Source organism: Peromyscus leucopus, chromosome 6 (assembly GCF_004664715.2).
Source record: "Peromyscus leucopus breed LL Stock chromosome 6, UCI_PerLeu_2.1, whole genome shotgun sequence".
Lineage (NCBI taxonomy): Eukaryota > Metazoa > Chordata > Mammalia > Rodentia > Cricetidae > Peromyscus > Peromyscus leucopus.
The window spans coordinates 47286910-47309553 of NC_051068.1; the positions used below are offsets into that span (position 1 = coordinate 47286910).

Consider the following 22644-nt stretch of genomic DNA (forward strand, 5'->3'; position numbering starts at 1 on the left):
TCAGTAATACTGTTTACAAACTACTGTGGACAAGTTAAACTCGGCAATAATTCATACACATTTAGATAGCCAAAAATATATGAGTAGTAATGAATAAACAGCCTGTGTTTGATACACTCTAGATGTCATGTTGTAATACTTACTGTTCTTAAAACTTAACTCTTCCTTTCCATTCAAGGATACATGTCTACACTCAAATGCGAGCTGAGGAATCTGTTCTCTGACCATAAGAACGCACTCACACGAAGGACAGTGTTTGTCCAGCTTTAATGAAGTAGCACGTTTGTTTGCTCACAATCCTCCTTCTCTCCAGGCATCATTCATTCTCCATATTACTAATGAACATGCTCGCCAGTCCAGCCTCAAAGTTTAGTGTTCAAGAGAACTGTATAAACTTAAAAAAGAGTTCCTGTCTGCCTGGTTTTGTGTGTCAGTTTGACACAAGCTAGAGTTCTCAGAGGAAGGAGCCTCATTTGAGGAAATGCCTCCTTGAGATTCAGCTGTAAGGCATTTTCTCATTTAGTGATCAATGGGGGAGGACCCAACGCATGGTGGGCGGTGCCATCCCTGGGCTGCTGGTCCTAGGTTCTATAAGAAGGTGGGTTGAGCAAGCCATGGGAAGCAAGCCAGTAAGCAGCTTCCCTCTGTGACTTCTGCATCAGCTCCTGCATCCAGCTTTCTGCCCTGTTTGAGTTTCTGTCCTGACTTCTTCAGTGATGAACAGCCATGTGAAAGTATAAGCCAAATAAACCCTTTCCTCCCCAACTTGCCTTTTGGTCATGGTGTTTCCACGCAGCAATAGAAACCCTATCTAAAACTCTGTCTGTCTGTCTGTCTCTACTATCTATCTATCTATCTATCTATCTATCTATCTATCTATCTATCTATCTATCTGTCTGCCTATCTATCTATCATCTATGTATATATATTTATGTTCATAAAATATAAAATTTATGTATATAAAATTTAGCAACACTAATGCTAAAAATGACATCAAATTTCCTTTCTTGGGTGTCCCCTCTGCCTCACCTCTTTAATTAAATTCCTTAGCATTCATAAAACATATTTCTATGAGTGTTCCATTATGTACTGATTTCTTTTCCTTAAGTAAAATGAAGTTTGAATAGTTGTGGGAGTCTGTTGGAGTCCAGCTCTGACCTGTGGAAGGATTCTTGGGGGGAGGAGAGAGGAATGAGGAAGTATTAGAAATGTAGAGAGAGATGAAGAGAAAGACAGAAACACAAGATAGCTTCAGGAGGGCCCTGGGTCAATACCCAGTCGCCTCGAGCTTTATTCCACAGGGCTTTTTGTACAGTACCAAGGAGTGAGGCAACTCCACCTTTCAAGATCAAACCACAATGTACAGCCAAGTGTGGACCCTTCAGAACACCTGGTTATCAGGCCCGTGGCCAAATCATCCCATTATGCAGCCCTGCTGGGTAAAGCAAGCTCAGATTCTCTATCCTTGAGTAAGGTCTCACTAGGAACCTCTGTGGGCCTCCACAAATAGTATGGTCTGGTGTAGTGACATCAGCAACAGCCAGTACTTATCCATCAGTGAGTCCCAATTCTTTTAAGGACTTGCAAAGATTTGGCCTTGTTTGATCTTTAATAGATGTTACTGGCTGTAAGTAAAGTGTCCTGTGTTTCTCCTCTAATGTGGCTGTGATTGCTGGAGACTTCATTTGCAGAGAAGCCCTGTTGGTTAGATAATCTAAAACCTCTTGTAGTTTAGTTGCCAGGGAATACGGAATGTAACCATGAAGCCGCTTACAAGCAGGGCATTTTTCTTTTTCTCTGCTTCAAATATGTATGTATCCATTTACATCATTGGGTACAAACTACCTATTAAGGGAGATGCAGATACTTGTGGCTATCTTAAAGCCCTCAGTTGCAATGACTGCATTTGTAGAAGCTATCTTTGTACTACAGGAATGATTCGCTTACTGCCCCTTGAATGAGTCTGTAGGAAACACCCCTAATATTGTATTGTGACACTTTCTTTCAGCCTTTTGGAAAACCCACTGAATATGTTAAGGGTCATCTCCATCTAATGGACCCCCATCTCCAAAAGGCTGCTCTTGAGTCCACTAGTACTCTAGTAGCCTGGGCATGGATGCAATGGTATACATGTGTTGGATAAAGTTCCAGTGTGCATTCAATACAAGCAGTTGTTCCAGGCAAAATCACCCGGGCATTTCCTTTAAAGCCTTCTGTCCCCATCTATCAAAGGGACAATGGAGCCGGGATCCAACATACCGTCTTCATAACTTAGAAGCGATATTTGCATTCCATTGATGCATCTTCTGGCTATGGCAAAGTCTAGGCCACGTACAGTAATATGAAATTGTCAGTAGAAAGTGTTGTTAAAATCTTGAATCTTTGTTGAAATGTGGGATGATGTTGCACTTAGGAACTCTGCTATTTAGGAACCCCACAGCAACACTTCAGCCTGGGTCTTTATCTACAACCAGACGATGCCAGGTTTCACAGGAGTTCACATTCTGAGTCACCAGCTCCAATGGCTAGAACTGTACATGGATATAACAAAAACTGAAGTGATTCAGTGCTTGGTTCGAAGTCAGGGTGTGTGAAGGATCCAGATCACTCGAGGAACTTCTTTTCATGGTCCCAGCAGCCCTTCCAGCCCCCAGTGTCCCCACACCCACCATCAACAGCCATTTTCTCAGCCAGCAGCTCCCTATTGTCCTTTTCGTCTCCGGCTCCTCGACATCCGCTATATTATCACTTTGGATTTATGATGTAGTATTCTGTATCCAGAATGATGACTGTTATAAATATTCAAACTAGAATACCTAAATTATACTCTTTATTAGAGTCAGGCCTTCTATTTAGAGACAGAATTATTGATATGGGATGGACTTAATTGATTTAGTTCTCTCATTTCCATTTTATGATTTCACGCCCCTTCTACCAATATTATAAAATTATTTGTTGGGAGTAATGTTACAGAGTTTTACTATTTGTATTAGTTGGGGTTCTCAAGAGGAACAGGATTGACAGAATGAAATCTATAAGTGGGCCAACTAATCCAACTCCACGCCAGGCACTAGGCTGAGTGTTTAATACGAAGGGCTGCAATCACTAGCCTAGTGCCTGGCATGGAGTTAAAGGCTCCTCTGCTCCTACAAAGTGAGACTTGTCTGGGTCATGTAGTTAGTGACTGGGATTCAAGTCCAGGACTAAGCGTCAGTCCAGGGTCTGTGTGTTTGTAAAGGCCACGCTGTGTATGCGTAATGGCTGAGGGAGGCTTCTTCATTTCTTTTCCTACTTCCTTCTTTCTTGATGCTCTTTATTTTAAAAAAGGGTTCTTCACATTAACTATCCCTTTCTACATAGTTCCCTTTCACTCTGAATCAGGAAGAATACGCTTTCTACCCCTCCCATTTGGCATGAGACCTAGTCCTGAAGCATTATTAAGGTGTATTGTTCACCTTGTTAGGGAAAGTGTGAAAATGTAAGTTTTATGGGGCCGTGTTTGATTGGTGATATTTACTTTTATTCAAATGTGTTCATTGTATATATATATGGTGTGTATATGTATGTCTGCAGGTTCACATGTATGTTGGTGTATTCATGTGCTTGTAGATGAGATTTGCATCAGGAATCTTCCTGTTATTCCACCTTACTCACTGAGGCAGTCTCTCCCTCGAATCAAAACTTTTTGGATACAGCTGCCTTGGCTAGCCAGCCTGCTCTGTCTCACACGTCTAAGTGCTGGGATTACAGGCAGCCTGCTACACCTGTCAACCATATTACCTGGGTTCTGTGGGTCCAAAGTCTGGTTCTCAACACTGGCTTGAGCATGCCCTCGCTTTGAAGTTTTTGGAAGTACATACATTGTACCCAAATGACATAAAATAATTTTAATGCCAATTATTGAGCATCTCAAGTTAATGTTCTCACCTTTAGTGCTTCATATTCAGATGACTTGGAAAATAAGTCAGGAGTTTGAGGACTTCTGAGGGAAGGATGTGGAGTCAGTCTGGTTTTGAGTATGTTGATGTGTGCATTTTCCCTGTCACACTCGGAATGAGGGCAAACTGTGCTGGCCGCGGGTTGATTGAGAACAGGAGGGTTGTATTGGTACTTAGTGAGAGCCTGATTACTTCAGTGTTCTGTGTGTGCACCATGCCTTTTGTTCATGAGCTTAGGTGATTTACTGCGGAACATTGGCAAATAAAATGTGAGGAGAATTCCATCTCCCTGTGCCTCTCACCAGCGCCCGAAGCTGTTCTCCGAAAGTGCTCTGCACATGACTGCAGACGCTGTATTATTCCTCTGTGCGGGTACCACTGAATCTTTTATTTGGATGCATTGATTTCCTAGCAAACAGCAGGGCCTCTGAAAACTTGGCAACCCTGCATGGAGTTACCAGAAGTCCACTTACTGCAGGGGCTCTCTGTGGGCACAGCGATGGAGGTTGGAGGGCCGTGTTGGGAGGGTGCGGTCCCATTTTCCCTAATGACACTGAAGGGAATGAGACACGACTTCACACTGCTTTGGAGTGCCGCAGCCTCGGCCTGGCTGTGAGAAAAAGCCACTGCTATTTTTGTATGGTTCAGGAATGACTTCTGCACTTGGACGACTAATCGTAGGCCGAGAACCACAGAGGAAAGGGATGGTTTCGTCAAACCGGCCACAGAGAAAGGCACCACTGCCGCTTTCTGGAACTTCGAGCTCTGCAGGAACCTGCTTCTTCGTTGTCAGTCTGAAAGTTTTTCTGGAAGTTTGCGGCAGGGGACCTAGATTTGGGGAATCTCCCAAGAGTTATCACTAGCCTGTGGGTCAGTGGTATAAATATGTCTTCACACAGGTCTGTAAAATTATTTACAATTAAAAGCCATTTGGGTAGCTTAATTTCCAACAGAGAACCTTCTCCATTCTCACTAGGTCAGAAAGAATTCTAACATTTGCCGTCTTCAGAGTTTTTTCTCACTTCCGGGCTCACTGCAAGCTGGAGGTGACATTTATCTCAGCTGAGGAGTCTTTTGCGTCAGTGTGCATTTCCCGTCCAGCAGCTTCCCGTCTCTGGCCATGCCATTCTGAACATACCTCATCTCATCCAGCCTAGCAGTTTCCTGTTGCTTTCCAGTTATGTCTGCTTCATGAAAAGGACCTCTGCTTTTGGGTGTTGACTTCTGTAGGCCACCACTGGTCCTAGTGGACTGCACACAGGTAATTCCATTCATACATGTGTTGACACACACAAACCAAAGACTTACCTTCAGCAAGAATTTGGGCCGAGTGAGAGAGGGTTGTTGAAAAGTTCAGGATTGAGACTTCTATTTGTCTGCTTGGACTGCTGTAACAAAATACCATGCACTGGTGGTGGTATTTATTTTCCAAAGTTGTAGAAGCTAGGAAGTGTAGGGTCAAGTACTACTGGATGACCAGTTCTTAGTGTGGTCCTTCCTGGTGTGCCAGTGGCCATCTTCTGTCTGTGTATCTGTTGAAGAGAGGAAGAGAAAGAGAGAGAGACAGACAGACACACACACACACACACACACACACACACACACACAGAGCTTTCTGGTGTTTTTAAAATAATGACAGAAATAGCATCAGGAGGTCCCCACCCTTCGGACCGCCGTAGTCCCAAAGGCCGGGGTATAAGGCCTATGTACCATCTCACTGGGGCTTAAGGTTTCCCATATGCTTTTTTGGGAGAGCCTGCCCTTCTCAGATTGACTTTCAAATGTGCAGATTTGTATGTTAGAGAAGTAAACAACAAACACAGAAACCTAGAGGGAGCCTCATTCATACGTGTGCAGTGATTCTCTTTTTTGCCCTTCCTCCCCTCCCCCTCCCCCTCTCTTCCCCCTCCCCCTCTCTTCCCCCTCCCCCTCTCTTCCCCCTCCCCTCCCCTCCCCTCCCTCCTGTCCTCCCCTCCTGTCATCCCCTCCCTCTCTCTTTCCTTCCTTCCTTCCTTCCTTCCTTCCTTCCTTCCTTCCTTCCTTCCTTCCTTCCTTCCTTTTTTCCCTTTTCTTTCTTTAAGCACCAGGTTCAGGAGACAGAGGCCCGGGTGATCTTCAGTCATAAGGGGTACAACTTTACACATTTAGTTTAATAGGGTTTGTACTCTGTGCCAACAGAACACATTTAGTTTATTTGTGCTGTACTGAGGAATACCCCTGTGGTTAAGGCCTCCCCAGGAACCATCACCCAGCCTCAAACAGGAAACTCAGAACTGGAATCATTAGCCAAGGAACTGGTTATACATTGCTCAAGGACAGTGAGGTCATTCTGTGTGAGGGGAAATACTTGCTTTTATTCCTTGAATGGAATAAACAGAAGGCAAAAAAAAAAAAATAACATTTTCCTATTAAAAGAATTGGTAAAGTTATACCACATTATATATAGCCACAGGGTAGCTAAGGAAGCATCTCATGTGACCCCCCCCATTGTTTGCTTCTGAGAGGGGGGTGTTGCCCTCTCCTCACCTCCCCATTTAAGATCTCCAAGCCTTTGGGAAAAATAACTTTTACACATTTTGTTTTCTTTTGGGTTGCTTGTGTTCCAACACTGAACAGTTCCATCTCTGAAGAGAGGAGCTCTTCTTGAGGGATCCCCAGAGACTACAGATTAGAGGACCAGTTCTTTTCCTCTAGAGAACCCGGACTATTACATGTATACACATGCAAATACTTAGCAACAATTTAACTTGAATGTTGTATGGTTCGAAGTCAGAATGAATGGAAAGATAGTGTATCCCTCCAGGACACTGGTTATTCAGACCAGAATCCCATGGAATTTCTGTGAAGACTTAGGTTCCCAAGTCTTCATCCACAGTTTTGGATTCTGAAGGTCAAAGGTTATTCGGATCTCTAATAAATTCTCAAGTGATGCTGACGATACTGTTCTGGTGACCCCAGTTTGGGAAGTAGAGCTCTGAGGCTTGAGAGGAGGAAAGAGGACAGCAGGAAGAGAAGATGCCGTGCATGGAGGTGGGGCTTCTGGCAGCATCCGTGTAGGGCTCCCGTTTTCAGGGGACAGCCCTGAACTACTTCCTTGAGGTGAAAGGCAGGGAGCATGCTTCTTTCTACAGTTAGGCCATTCCCTGTGTGGAGGGGAGGTTTGTGCCATCTTGCAGCAGCAGGAGAGGATCGATGGTCTTGGTTTTGCTCTAACTCTTTGCTTGTTGCCGTTCTTCTTCCCTGTGTTCCATGATGTGTATTAGTTGTCTGTGACCGGAAGCAAATAGTAAGTGTGCATTTTCAGATTTATGGCTGAATACAGGATAGCCAGAAAAATGGGAATGAGAGCTATTCAGAAATTACTAAAGGTGAAGGGTTCCGAGAGCAAGCTTCTTGGGAAGGCGCTGTTATGTGCTTTGGAGAAGAACGTGTGCTGATTGCATGTGCATGTTTCTGGAAAGTAAATGCAGCACCACTTTTATTTATTTTTTGATCCTCTGGATGGAGCTTTATCATAAAGTTGTACTGCAGTGGAATGGGAGGTTTCATTGCTATTAGATTAGCAATAGTCCAAACTGTTCTACTCCCAAATATGTCTTCCCACTGCTCTGTATTGCTGGGGAAATAGTGTCTTATGGGTTTTTCCCCCCAAAGCACAGAATCTGTACTTAGATTCATGTTATTTAAAGTTTCTATCAAATACCCCTTTGAGCAATATGAAAACTTCTCCTAAAGCGCCTCTGTTTTTAGCTGAAACCAACTCCCAGTGTGCCAGCATCAACTGTTGACTCAGTCAGCTTGACTTTGGGCGTTTTGAGCAGGGAGGAATGTTTTCTGTTCCTTGTTCTAGACCTACCTCCCCCAGCCCCACTGCCTCAGATCTTGTCTGCCATCCTTTTCTCTGTTTTCTTAGTTATTCATATCCAACCTCCTCTCCAGTCTATTGACATATAGTAAAATGCAGTGTTATTTTATAGTAGGACAGTAAGTCTTTGTCTTACTTCATGGTAATTTTTGAAACACTTGATTGCAGCTAATTCTTAGTAAAGAGAGCAACCAACTTATTATTTCTCCCACTTATCCGAAGCATTTAAAAATAGGCTTCTGTAAGGTAATGTTTTCTGTCTTAAAATATCAATGCATATTCATAATTAGTATTGAAGATTACTGTGCTATTATGCTGCAAATTATGGGAATGAGACAACAAATGTTTTATTTTTAATGTGAAGATACACCTTAAATGATATCTGTTACTTTTGACATGTTTTTCTTCTAATACGAGGCCCTGGTTCCAGAGATGGCACTGTTTTTTCTTTATCATTTTTTTTCTTCTTTCTCCCTCTCTCCTCACTCCCCTGATCTCTCTCTTCCTCCTTGTCCTGGCTGGTTTTGTGTCAGCTTGACACAGCTAGAGTCCTATGAGAGGAAGGAACCTTAACTGAGAAAATGTCTCCACAAGCTTGGGCTGTAGGCAAGCCTGTAGGGCATTTTTTAATTTAGTAATTGATGGTGGCGAGCCCAGCCTATTGTGGGTGGGGCCACCTCTGGGCTGGTAGTCCTGGTTTCTATAAAAAATGCATTCTGAGCAAGGCATGAGAAGCAAGCCAGTAAGCAGCACCCCTCCATGGCTTCTGCATCAGCTCCTGCTTCCAGATTCCTACCCGCTTTGAGCCCCTGCCCTGACTTCCTTCAGTAATGGCCTATGATGTAAAACTGTGAGCCATATAAACCCTTCCTCAGCTTGCTTTTGGACGTGGTCTTTCATCACAGCAACAGTAACCCTGGGACCCACCTGCCCTCCTTCTGCCCCTCCTTCCCCACCTCCCTCCATCTCCTTTTCTCTCCCCTCCCTCCCTCCCTTTGTTCCTTCATTTCATTAAGATAGGGAAACGATTGAATTATGCTGCCAATTTCTCGACACTGAAGTTCTGGACTCCCCCACCCCACTTCCCTCTCTTGCTCCTGGTCTTGTGTTCCTGGCAGCCCCGGATGTGCCGTGTAGCTAAAAATGACCTTGAATTTATGATCCTCCTGCCTCCACTTCCCAAGTGCTAGAATCACATGAACACCCTCTGTTCATGGAGATCTGATGGTGGAGTCCAAGGCTTTGTGCAGCTAGACAAGTACTCTACAGCTGAGGTCCAGCCCCAGCCCATGGCATTTTCCCCCCTTATTTCAGAAGGTTAGGCGAGAGGACAGTATGAGGAAGTGTGCTTGCTGAGCCTGATCTGTGCATGGCGCTGTTTTGGGCAGTATTTTCGCAACTAACTTTTAAGATGCCCTTCCCTTCTTAAGCCGGAGGGACTCTCCAGTGTGACTCACTCAAGTCTTGTTCTCATTCTCACAGTCATTGTGCAGTGCCCGCATCACGAGACACTCCCCCTCCCCAACAAGACCACCACAGAGCTGATAGCCGGTTCAAACACACAGGGGTTTATTGATTACAAGCTTGAGCTCGGACCATCGTCCAGCACTCCGATGCATCGGGTGGAAGAGAATGGCCTTGAGCTCTTGGAGTTTGGGGTTTTTAAAGGGAAAAACCACAAGCAGGGAGGTACAAGCCTTGGTATCATAGGATTGGGTGAGGGTATGTAACCTTTGAATTCACTGGTTGGGGTCTGGAGGAATTTTCAACAATGGTTATCAGAAAGCCACAAGGACATTTGGAGCCCGAAGATGTTGTTTACCAAAGTTCTTCATTGGCCAGCCCACCCTGGTGGGGTCGCCTTGACCAGGGACCTGGCAGTTTGTGATTTTTTTTTTCTTGGAACTGTAGTTTTTACTGGAACCAGGTACAGTCCCTGGTCAAATCCTGTTTAAAATGGAGCTCTTTTGTAAAATGGGGTCTGTCTTGCTCTCTCATTTGCAGAAATTGCATATCTTTAAAGTATTCTCTATTGCTTTTTTTAAGTCTTATTTTCAGTATTTGTGATAGAATTTTAAACCGTGGTACGCACTTAATGACTATACTCTCTTGTGACTTGTCTGATTTGTCCTCATACCTGTCAAGTGATAAACATGAATTCCACATCATTAATCTTTGAGTAAAAGGAAGGACAAAGGTCATCTACCTTGTAGACATGGCCAAGGCCATTTGAAAGTTGATCTTAATTCTCAGGACTTAAGCATTCGGTATTGGTTCCTATCATCTGTTTCCTCGGGAGTTTATTTTTAGTGTAGACATCACCCTGAAAGACAGAAAGTATCTGCCATGGACTCTTCAGAATCTTGCTTAGACTACAGAATTCAGCACTTGAGAAGAGCCTTAGTTGAGTTTGAATGAATGAACAGGTGAAGGAATAGGTAAAGCTTTAAGGAAAAAATATGTATATTTATGTCATAGGTTCAAGGTAGTTGTTAAACTGTAATTTTTTTTTTAAAAAAGCAGAACTTGTTTCCTTTAATTTGATTGCTTTTTGAATAGGTAGTGTAATTACACTGTATAAAAATTTGAAAGCATTGTATTAGTTTTCCAGGGCTGCTGTAATTAAGTCCACCACAACCTTCTATGGCCTGATATTACTTAATTACATGTCCAGATACCCAGTTTCCAAATATGGTCACATCACACATGCTCATGCATCACTATAGCAGTAGGATTCGAACACTCCTCTCTGGATGAGCATGGTTCCAGCTACTATAGATAAAAGTGTGTAAATGATGAGGCGACATCATTGCCACTCTCAGAGGCTACTTGTGTCATTTTACTTTAAATAACTACAACTGATTTAAAAAAGACAATGGGGGAAGGACGCTCATCTTGTCCTGGAAGAGTCTGTCTTGTTCCCATCTCGTTCATTCATCAAAACTTTGTGATTTTTAGCTTTCAGATTGATACCATGTCCTCAGCAGGGTTCAGGGGTGGGGGGAAAGGAGGGGAATGTTCAAATAGAAACTAAATATAGTGATCCTATATTAATCATGGTGTGAAACATTTCTACTTTCCTGTGGCTTCCTCATTAAATGTCAGACGCTGTGTGGGCTGTGGCACTTAATCACTCATATGCTGGCACAGAGGAGGCTGTTGCTGGCTCTGAGTCTAGTAATATTACATCTCAGAGCGTTTGGTTTGGGACTTTATTTAAATGCATGCTTTAGAATTTTGATCAACTTTATTGAATTATAATTTACATACAACAAAGGGCAAACGTTTGACAAGTTCCATGAGTTCTGGTAGATACATTTATTCACTGCCACAAGCGAGATATCAGAAGGGATTGCAGGGGGTTGACTGGGAAAGAAATGCTGGCAATAAACACGTTTTGGTTTTTTTCTTAATGGCTTTGAGGTGAGTTTGTTACTGTTATACTGTGAAATGCAGTATATGCATATATATATATGCATGTATATAGTATGTATATATATGCATGTATATAGTATGTATATATATATATACAGAACTATATATATTGCTGTATAGTGCTATGTTAAATGATCTCATGGGTCCTGAATAAGCTGCCAGTATCTATTTAACTTTTTCAAGTTTCTTTTACTTTCCCATTAAAAAAAATTTTTTTTTGAGACAGGGTTTTATGTATCCCAAGCTGGACCTGAACTCACTGTGTAGACAAGGATGACCAGGAGTTGTGATCTCTTGCTTCCACCTCCTAAGTGCTGGAAGTACAGGTGTCTACTACCATGCCTGGCTTACAAAGTGCCCGGGATTGAACCCAGAGCTTTGTACATGCTAGGCAAGTACTCTATCAACTGAGTTACGTGCCCAATCTAATACATCTTAAAAATATAAAAAATAACCTCCAAACTCGGTTACATGTAGCGTGGCTATTGTCCCCCAGAGTATGGTTGGAGGCATGATGACCTATCAGTAGCACAACAGAACGTTTGTGGTTCCCACCTCCAATAGTCAGTGGCCTGTGTTCCTTTTTTACATAGGAATTGCCAACTTCCTGTCTAAGGAAGGGGTCAGGGATGAGGCTAAGGGAAGGAAAGAGCCTGGGTCAGATCTGGTGTGAGTCCCAACATTGCCACTTACATCATTTGACCCTGGACGGCCGCTCCACTTTCTAAAGCCTCCATTTTGTCATCTAAATAGAGGGGTGATGTGATTCTGACTCCTCAAGAATTTGCTTTCCAAGTGAAGGATGGAAATGGAAGATGAGTGGAGAAGAAAAAAGAGTGATTATTGTCTGAAGAGACATACAGAGGGACTGGGGGGTTCAAGAGAAGGAGAAGCCAGACAGTTGTGGACAATGAAAAGGCTGCATAGAAAAGCAGGCAGTTCAGTAGTGGGGGAGGTCTGTTTGATTAATTAGACTTTACAACTGAAATCTTCACAGTGGGTCACAGCTTCCGGTAGACGAGGAGTAGAGGGTAAACCTGCTGACATTGCCACATGATGCTGTGGTCTGCAGATGTAGTGGGGGGAATCCAAAGCTATCCCCGGACCTGGGGTGCATGATGGACATGCCTGAAACTCACTACAAAGGAATGGAGATTGGAAAGCAGAGACATTTGAGAAATGACACGTGGTCTCATTTCTTCTCCATAGACAGTAGAGATTAACCAGATGTTTGAGCTGTGTACTTGTGATGTGAGGGACCCCGTGGAGCTGATGACAGTAACATTGTTCCTAGTGACTCTTCAGTGACTAATGCATTGCATAATCACCGTGAAGCCATTCTCCAGTAAACAACCATGGACTTGAGTAGTCCAGCTTTAGCTGGATGGTCATTAAAAGCTGATTAGCAGCCACACCAAGGTGCAGGTTTGAATGATTTAATCTGGCCCAGAGCCTTCCTACAGATGAATAGGGCCATTTTCATGAATATTTTAGGGTTTCCTGAAATACTATCGAAGGAAAGCAAAATAGATAAGATTTTTAATGCCATTAAATCAAGTAAAAACCAGGCCTCGTTACTTAAAACTTCCCAGAAAGTTTACACAGCTAAAAACTACTGTTAAGTCTCACAGAGGGCAGTTCAGGTGTGACATTTCCTGAGATTTCTGGACCTCAGCTTCCAGAGCTCTTATTGACACCTCCCGGAAGACACTGTCTTCCCATGACCAAGGTGCTGGTGGTCTGTTCTTCTCCTCCACCTTCTTCCTTTGTATCATCCTGTAGGGTTTTTTTTGGGGGGGGCAGGTATGGGGGAGGGTGGCAGTCGTGTAGGCTCTGGCAGTTCTGGTGGACTACAGGATTGCCAGGACCCCTCCTGTGCCCTTCTCCAGCTTCCTACTTCCTGTCCCAACTCCTTCACTGTCCTGACCTAAGGTAGTAGAAATCCCTTTTCATCAGATGTGTGAACAGTTAATTAAGGTCCTCTCTCCTATCCCCAGTGGCTAAAGTTTTGTTAGGAAAAGAGTCTATGAAAAGCTGTGAAGAAAAATGTACATACAAACGTGTTAGCAGAGGGAAAGTAGGGTATGGGTTTTAGAGTTTGGCTCGATGTTAGGAAGGATCTGCTGTGTGACTGATAGTATATCTCACTGCATATGTGTGTTTCTCAGATTCAACCCTTAAGAAATGAGAGACAAGGTAAGAGTCACGTTTTTACACCATGTCTTCTCTAGGGGTAAGGAGGATTGTAATTAGTCATTGGATTCCTGCAGTTCATTGGAAAGGGTAGAAATCATTATTGTTTTAAACATAACTCACTCTTTTTTTTCTTTCTTTCCCTCCCTCCCCTCCCTCCTCCTCCCTCCCTCTCCTCCTCTCCCTCTCTCTCCCTCCTCTCCTCTCCTCTCCTCTCCCTCTCTGAGACAGAGTTTGTCTGTGTAACCCTGGCTGTCCTGGAACTCACTCCCTAGATCAAGTTGGCCTTGAACTCAGAGGGATCCTCCTGTCTCTGCCTCCCAAGGGCTGCACTTAAAGACATGCACCACCATACCTGATTAGACATAACTGTATTTCTTTTAAAAGTCCGAGTGCTTGGTTTTGTTTTTCTAGTTTTCACATAGAGTGATACAGTGGCAGCTCATGTGTCTCTATGTTATGTATCATATCTTATCATTGCCATTAAAATAGGTTTTATCCAATCACTGCACATTAAATGTAACATCATAGTATTATAGACAGAGAATGCTAACTGTGGTAACGTCAGAAGCAAGACATCCTAATTTCCTGGCCAAGACCCTCGGAATAGAGAGCTTGCATTCTTCTCATCAAGATCCATGTACTTCTGATTAGAAATAACATCTTCCCTTAGGTTCTTGAAGGACCAATATTTTATGTCTATAGAAGATGGACAGTGTAGGCAGCCAATGTCTACGACAGGTAATGTTGCATAGAGCAAGCAGACAGTGTGGGCAGTGTTTGGTGTGCAGACACAGTGTCTGCCTATGGGAATGTGCATAGACTAGACAGGCAGTGTGGGGCAATGTCTGCCTATGGGAATGTGCATAGGCTAGACAGCAGTGTGGAGCAATGTGCTATGAATGTGCTAGCCTAGAGAGCAGTGTGGGGCAATGTCTACAGGAATGTGCATAGACTGTTAAAATGTCTACCTATGAGATATCCCTAAGCACAGACAGTGCGTGCCTTTCCTCCAGCTAGGATTTGGAACTGCTCACTCAGCATTTTTATTCAGTAATATCCTGGGGACATGAACAAACAACTTGCTGTTTAGTCTCACCTGTCATTTTCCTGATTCCACAAACCAGTCTCTAGATGTCAAAATATGAAGGTGAAAGTCAATGCTATTTTTCTATCAGAGTGCCTAAGTCAAAAAAGAGCAAGGTTACCCCTCCTCCATGGCCCCGTTAGATTGTCTGTGGTCCCAAAGTACAAACCCGACTTTGTGAGTTTCTAAATCATTTTCAACTTTCCTTGCTGTTTAAGCAAAACCAAATAAAAATCTGCTAGATTTAAAGACCATTTTAGATGAGTTATGTAATTTGCTTCTACAATTAATTTTTCAGATCACAATGAGGAGCTATGGCTAATCATTAACAGATTTTTTTTTTTTTTTTTTTGAAATTTTTGTATTTTTTTAACTCGCTTTGAACAGCTGGCTCAAACTCACAAGATCGCTGTTGTTCATGTATTAAGGGTGTCACACGCCTCATTAACAGATTTTAACGTTTATTTTGTATGTATATGTGCGATGTGTAGGGTACCCACGTGTCAGTGTGATAGTGGAGATCAGAGGGACAACTTGTGGGACTTGGTTCTCTTCAACCACGTGGGTCCCCGGAGTCGACCTCAGATCATCAGGATTGGCAACTGGTGTCTTTACCTTCTGAGCCATCCTACCAGCCATGTGTCCAATACTTCTGCAGCCTTTATAAACACAACACTGAAACTCTGAAACTCTCCAGCATTATACTCTCACAGCTTAATTTAGACTAGTTTTGGGCTTTTTTTTTTTTTTAATTCTTGTAACTACTTCTTTATTTTATATAAACTGAAGTTTCTTCCATGGGGTGTAATTTATTGAGACCCATCAGTGCCCATAAGATGGACTAGCAGTGATATTTTAGTACACAGGGCATCCCTTAATAATTCCGAGTGTTTACGATCCACATGAAGAACTTTAGCTTTTAGCCTTGACCTTTGAAGGAAGAAAAACAAATCTCCTGTTTCATTTAATGGAGGAACAAAAATCTTCCAGTGACTGATGTTCCAGACCTGTGACTCCTTTCACACCTACTCCCCTTTTACAATGCAGAATCTTAGGTGACCCCAAGAATGAAATGCAGAATGACCTGTTAAACGAGGGCCATTCTGAAAAGGAAGGCAGGCAAAGTGGATTGTTCTCAAAGGTAGCTGCAAAGTCAGAATCAAAACAGTAGCTTATGTATTCATAGCTGGTGTTTGGAGGTCAGGGGAAAATCCAATAAATACCAACAGTGTCAGGTGGAGAGTCGTGCATCTCTTGAGGGATTTAATTTATATTAATGAGAAGTGAGACCTGCTTAGGGTTTTCTTAGCGATTTCTCTGGTGTCAGATGTTAATGATCTTACTTCATGAAAAGGATTTTAAATGAGTTATCCAGAAAGAAAACCTGATGAGATACTGCTTATTAATTGTGAGGCTTCGGTTATTCTGCCCCCGCCAAACCACAGTCGCATATCGGGATGTTTGGAGAGCTCGCCTTACTGTCTTGATAACTTGTGGTCGGTGTGGCCTGGGTGAAATTGCTTGCTGTGGAGGCCAGGATGACTTTGAACTTGTGATCCTTCTGCCCCAGTCTGTGTAGTGCCTCCCTGTCTGGCTCCCACCTCAGCACACCTCATGAAGACCTGCATTTGAAGCAGAGTTGGGAACAGAGTTGCTGCTGTTAGCTGCTGTCTGCGAGTACTTACTACGTACTGGGCTCTCTGTGAGGTGCTGCTCTCAGTTTCTACTTTAACAAGTTTATGGAATTACAGGTGTGGAGAGGGAGACTCAGAGACATTAATTAACTTGCTCCAGGTTATATTAAATAATGGGCCAGAACCAGGATATGATGAGTTAGTTAGGATCCCAAGTCCGCAATTTTCTACTCTAGCAATCCTAGGCTGTCTTCTTTACTCATCTGACTTGGCAGTATTTATAAGGCTCGCCCTTGATCCAGCACCATGTTCCTGATGCTGTGCTTGGGGTTTTCCTGTACAAACCTATTTAATAGATAATCCCAGTCCTGTTTATAAACGAGAAAGGAGAGGGTAGAGCAGTAGAGCATTTCTTCCTCTTACGGATCCCTTCTTAATTAGTCCCCCTTTATACTTTAATATTTCTTTCCCATTAAAATTTCTTTAAAATCTAGATCGTGCATATTTATGTTTTGTCTTTAATGGTACTAGGGTGAGAGTAAGGTCTACACATATTGGGCAGACATTCTACCATTAAGGTACATCTCAGGCCTTAGTTTGTATTTCATATAATTGACAGTGTGTTTTAGTATATATAAATTTGTGCTTATTATGTACATAAAATACCCATATTTATTCCATTGTTTTTTTTTTGTTATATTTTCATAGTTAATTTTGTTATTTATCAGATTTCACATGCCCGAAACTGAAGTCCTGGTGTGTGTCTCACCAAACCTGAATTCTCCTAAGTTATTCTCTCATAAGTGGTGGCTCTAGAATTCAAGTACCTCCAGCCACGTCTTCAGTTACTCTGCTCATCAGTCAGAAATAAAACCTAGGGCTATTAAATTCATTAGGAAGTCTCGTAGGTTCTGCCTTGAGTCTAGATTTGGACCACATTTCTGTTGTCTCCGCTGCTTCATTCCTGTTTTGACACTGCCGTCTACCTCTGCCATTACATCCCTTCCTTTCTGGTTTTCTCCCTTTGGCCCTTTCCAGCCAATAGAGAGGCCAGTTGCCTCCACTTCACTGAAAGTCTGTTATGCTCAGGTCCGCCCCCATCTTCCTCTGGACTCGTCCTCACCCCATTTTATTTAACTGTTTTGGGTTCCTTGTTCTTCCTCCACAGTAGGCATTTCTTTCATGGCCAGCTTTCCATGCGTCTGTCTCACTTCCTTCAGGACTGTGGTAGTTTGAAGGACAAAATGTCCCTCATAGGCTCAGGCTTTTGAACACGTGGTCCCTAGTTAGTACCTCACTGGGGCAGACCGAGCCTTTAAAGTTTCTCCCTGCTTCCCTGCACTCTGTGTGGTGTTTGTGGATAGTGATGTGCTCTCTCCGCTGGCTTGCTCCTTGCTGCCGTTCCTTTGCTCTACCATGGTGAACTCTTAACTCTTAGAACCACAGCCAAAATAAACCATCTCTTCCCTAAGTTGTCTTTGGTCATGGTATTTTATCACAGCAATAGAAAAGTCACACATACAAGGACTCTGTTCATAGGTGGCCACAGCTCCAGTGCCCGAGTGTACCTCACATGAAGTATATAATATATATATATATATATATATATATATATATATAATAAATACTATATTATATTACATATAATATATATCATTGATTTTTGTGCGTAGCTGAAATGCCTTTTTTTCATGTTGAGGTGTAGAGTTTGATTTCCTAATGCCGCCCCCTATATTCATTAAAACACCGAACAGATGAATTAACAATCTTTTGAGGAAAACTATCCATTTTACCTTGTCCAGTGAGAGAATGCTCTTCTGTGCTCCTTTTGGTTGTAGACAATCTTGTTATAACATGTTGTTGGTTGTTTTTTCTACTCTTTTGGGGGACCTGCCACCCAGCTTCCAAATAAATCATACACGGAGGCTTATTCTTAATTATAAATGCCCGGCCTTAGCTTGGCTTATGTCTAGCCAGCTTTTCTTAACTTTAAACTATCCCACTAACTTCTGCCTCTGGGCTTTTACCTTTCTCAATTTCTGTGTATCTTTTCTTTCTTACTCCATTGCTGGTTGTATAGCTGGATGGCTCGCCCCTTGTGTCCTCCTCCTTCTCTCACTCTTTTTTCCTTTCCAGATTTCTCCTATTTATTCTCTCTGCCTGCCAGCCCCACCTATCCTTTCTCCTGTCTCACTGTTGGCCATTCAGTGCTTTATTAGACCATCAGGTGTTTTAGACAGGCACAGTAACACAGCTTCACAGAGTTAAACAAATGCAACATAAACAAAAGTAACACACCTTAAAATAATATTCTACAACAAACCTATTTTGGGCATAGGTTGATCTCATTTGTTCAAATAATTTAAAACTTCAGATTTATTTGCAATCAATTCCAATGTTGTATTTCCTGCTCTAGTTTGCAAATTATTTTAACCACTTCTGTAGATTGAGGTGGTAAATGTGTAGCTCAGTTCTTAATCTGTAAAACAATTATACACAAATACATGGATTTGATCATTCACAATCATACCTATGTACTTGAAAAATTAACCATTCATCTGCAAATGTGTTAAATCCAGTGACAGTGCCTGGTGCTGCATAAGGCCTTTAGAACTCTTACTGTGGTTTCATAGCTTGGATTTGGGAGATTTTGCTCTGAACATGCAGGCAAAAACATAGTTGTTACAAATTATTTCTGTGTCTGTATGGGGGTAGGGTGTGATCCATTTTTATCTACAGGAACCTAGTCTTCTTGATTCACATTTGAAAAGCATCTTAGGTCACTACATGGTGGCATCTTAAAAAAAGCTAGGTAAAGCAACACAACTGAAGGAGAAGAAAGGGGAGTTAGTTCTGCCAGGCTGTTAGGAGACTCTGTTGTTCCTCACTTGCGGCCCACTGGAGAGGAGCAGTGAGGAGTCTGGTGGAATGAGAACTGTGCTTCTTCATCACATCGCTTTTACTTTCCTCTTTCAGTTGTCAAATCAAGGCCAGTGGTTTCCATGGACTCGATTTCCAGACAGTTCCCATTTGAACTTTCTGCATACGTGTGGGTATGAGCTGCATGTATCACTACCGCATACATATATCTAATTAGATGTTTGTGTAGCTAGATTGCATTTCAGAGTCTGCAATTCCAAGATTAAGCCTTAGCTTATATCTCAGTACTCTGAAAGGAAACATGAAATGAAAAGCATACATTCTAGAAGCAGACAAGCTAGCTACCTATGAATTTACTTGTGCGACACTGGCCAAGTTAGTTAATCTCTGAAACCCTTGCTTACATTTCTGTAAAAGCAGTAACTTACTTTGTTAGAATGTTAGCTTTAGAAACAATAGGATGAAATTGCTTAGATGAGAAAGAACTGTCAAACTCTCCAGAGAAATGGAGCAAATAGGCACTGTAGGTGAGTGTGTGTGTGTGTGTGTGTGTGTGTGTGTGTGTGTGTTTGGTTTTTTGAGACAGGGTTTCTCTGTGTAGCTTTGGTACCTTTCCTGGAACTCACTCTGTAGCCCAGGCTGGCCTTGAACTCACAGAGATCCGCCTGCCTCTGTCTCCCATGTGCTGGGATTAAAGGCATATGCCACCACCACCCTGCCCTTTTTCTTTTTTTAAATATTATGGGTATGAGTGTTTGCCTGCATGTATGACTGTATGCCACATAATGTGCCTGGTGCCCACAGAGGCCAAAGAGAGAATGGAATCTCCTAGAATTGGAGTTACAGACAGTTGTGAGCCATCATGTGGGTTCTGGGAATTGAACCCAGATCCTCTGGAAAAGCAGAAAGTGTTCTTAACTGCTAAACCATCTCTCCAGCCTTGCAGGGATTTATTTAATCTTACAATTAGAGAGACAACACAACAGAAATCATTACATACATGAATCAATAAGTATATAATATTATTAAATATATGTGGGTGATACTGATATATTCATATCTCAATTCTATTATCTATCATCTATCATATCTGTTATATCTATCTGTCTGTCTGTCCGTCCATCCATCCATCCATCCATCCACCCCGTAGAGCCTTGTTTCCATCTTTGCCTCTGGTTGAAGAGAATACAACAGTCACCTAGATGGGCCTGCTGTAGGTGAGCTTCAGTTGATGTCACTGGGCAGGTGAACATCTGGGACTGTCATGGGCCAGGCTGCTGTTCTGATTTAGAAGGGTGTTGCTAAGACTCTCTTCAGAAGCAATGAATGAATGAAGACAGACTGAAGCTGTGCACCACATAGGTTTTGTGAGGTTATTCTGGGTGATATGTAGCACTAAACTGTGGCTCAGTAGACCAGGCTGGCCTTGAACTCACAGAAATCTGCCTGCCTCTGCCTCCCGAGTGCTGGGATTAAAGGCGTGCGCCACCACCGCGATATTCTTACAACTTTTTAGCGAGGGGAAAATGAATGTGATCTTTATATGTACTGACAAAGACTAGAAGAAAACACAAGTTTCATAGCTGTTTGGGGGCAGAAGGATTATAGTTGCTTTTGACTGACTTTTTAGTATGTTTTTGTATTTACATTTTCCAATATTAACATGTAAACTTTTATATCAGGAAAGAAACACGAGATTGAACAGCTGCAGTAAGTTTCTTAGACATTGTATACTCATAAGCAAAATATAGGTTTCTATAAAATAACAAAAAAGTTGCTAGTATTTATGCAACATCTTAGCATTGAATTCCTGTACCATCAACATTCCTACATTCAGAAGAGACAGCCAGGCACCATGCCTTGATTTATATAAACTGTAAATTTTTTATTGCATTTACTGGGTGTGTGGATACACATGTGCTACAGGCCGCGTGTGGCAGTCGGAGGAGAAAATGGGAACGGTACAAAGATTCTGTCTTTGTAGGTCTCAGGGATAGGACTCAGGTTGACAGACTTGGCCCGAGTACCTTTACTCTCTGAGCCACTACACCGAGCTTTCTAAATTTGTAGTTCATCATTTTACATCTTGTTGCAGTTCATATTTGGTTCTAGTACTCTGTCATGCAACAACCTGGGGCTCTTACAGTGAGTGTAGGAAACCAAGGCCATCTCATAGCTGCTTTTGAAGAAAGCCTAAGAGGAGTTGTTTTGAGGTATTTGAAGATTTTATTTTCATTTCTTTAAAAATTACATTTATTTATTGACTCTGTGGGTGGAGTGACAGTGGACAAAAAAATAAAAAAATAAAAAAAAACATGGTATTTGGAAGCAAAACAATTGAGACTGAGCACAGCATGTTAAGTGAATAAAAATACCAAAGTAACTTACAGTCTTAACACGGCTAAGATGGAACAGGGCAAACTAAGACTGTCTAGAAATTGAAATGACGGACAACTCGTCAACTGAAGCCCTTTATCAGCTAAATCCATTTTCTTGTACAAAATGAACATAATAGTATATACTAAGTAGGAACAAGTTTTTTTCCCAGGTGTGACGGTGCACATCTTTGATCCCAGCACATGGGAAGCAGAGGCAGGTGGATCTCTGTGAGTTCAAGGTCAGCCTGGGCTTCACAGGGAGACCCTGTCTCAAAACAAAACAAATGACCTTGTTTTGGGGTAGCTGACCCCCAGGAGAACAGACTTAATAAGAGCAGAACAGGCTCATTATAATATCACAAAGGTATGTTTTATTTAAATTTCAAATGGTTCTGTGTCTTAGAACTGAGTTGCTCTCTGAAGGACAGAGGCTGATGAAAATAAATGTGCTATTTATATTTTAATTGTCACACATTTTCAAGTAATTTATCTCTAACTCTTATTTGACGTATAAATTCTGGTCCCTAACCTTTCTTTAAGAAAAATTTTAATTCTAACCTTTTTTTACTTTTTTAACTCTTATTTTACCTTTAGGTCTACCTTTAAAACTTTATGTTTGTAAATAATTTTATTAAAATAGGATATGGAGAGTTTTTCTTTTCTTTAATTCAGGGTCTCACTGTGTAGCTCAGGCTGGTTTAGAACACATTCTACAGCCCAGGCTGCCTTCAAACTCCTTACCATCCCTCAGCCTCAGCTTCTGAGTCCTGGATTTACAGGTGTGTGCCACCATGCCTGGCTGTAAGCTGGGTGTTTTAACAACAAGAACAACAAAAGCCCAGGCAATCCTTTTTTGATAATCGTAAATAATCTGTTTTATACAGGTTTTCTGTTTTTGTATAAGTTTAGTCCACTGTTCATTCTTTGAAATTCTGTCCTAGACCATGAAGCCTAGAAACCATGTGATTGTTTAAATAGGATTCGTTTAGAGCAGTGGTTCTCAACCTGTGGGTCACAATCCCTTTAGAGTGCACATATCAGATATATTCAGTATCACATATTTACATTACAATTGAAAACAGTAGCAAAATTACAATTATGAAGTAGCAACGAAATAATTTTATGGTTGGGGGTGTCGCCACAACCTGAGGAACTGTATTAAAGGATTGCTGTATTAGGAAATTTGAGAACCACTGATCTAGAGAATTTCATGAATTGGCACCAGATGTCGAGC

General features: G+C 42.1%; 1 protein-coding gene and 1 pseudogene across 1 annotated transcript in view; one reads left to right on the top strand and one right to left on the bottom strand.

The window, feature by feature from the left end:
- Ppm1l (protein phosphatase, Mg2+/Mn2+ dependent 1L) overlaps positions 1-22644 on the top strand; it is a 291724-nt gene that overhangs the window by 124279 nt on the left and 144801 nt on the right. The gene's annotated exons all lie outside the window — the stretch shown is intronic.
- Positions 1470-15145, bottom strand: LOC114691729 (annotated as a pseudogene).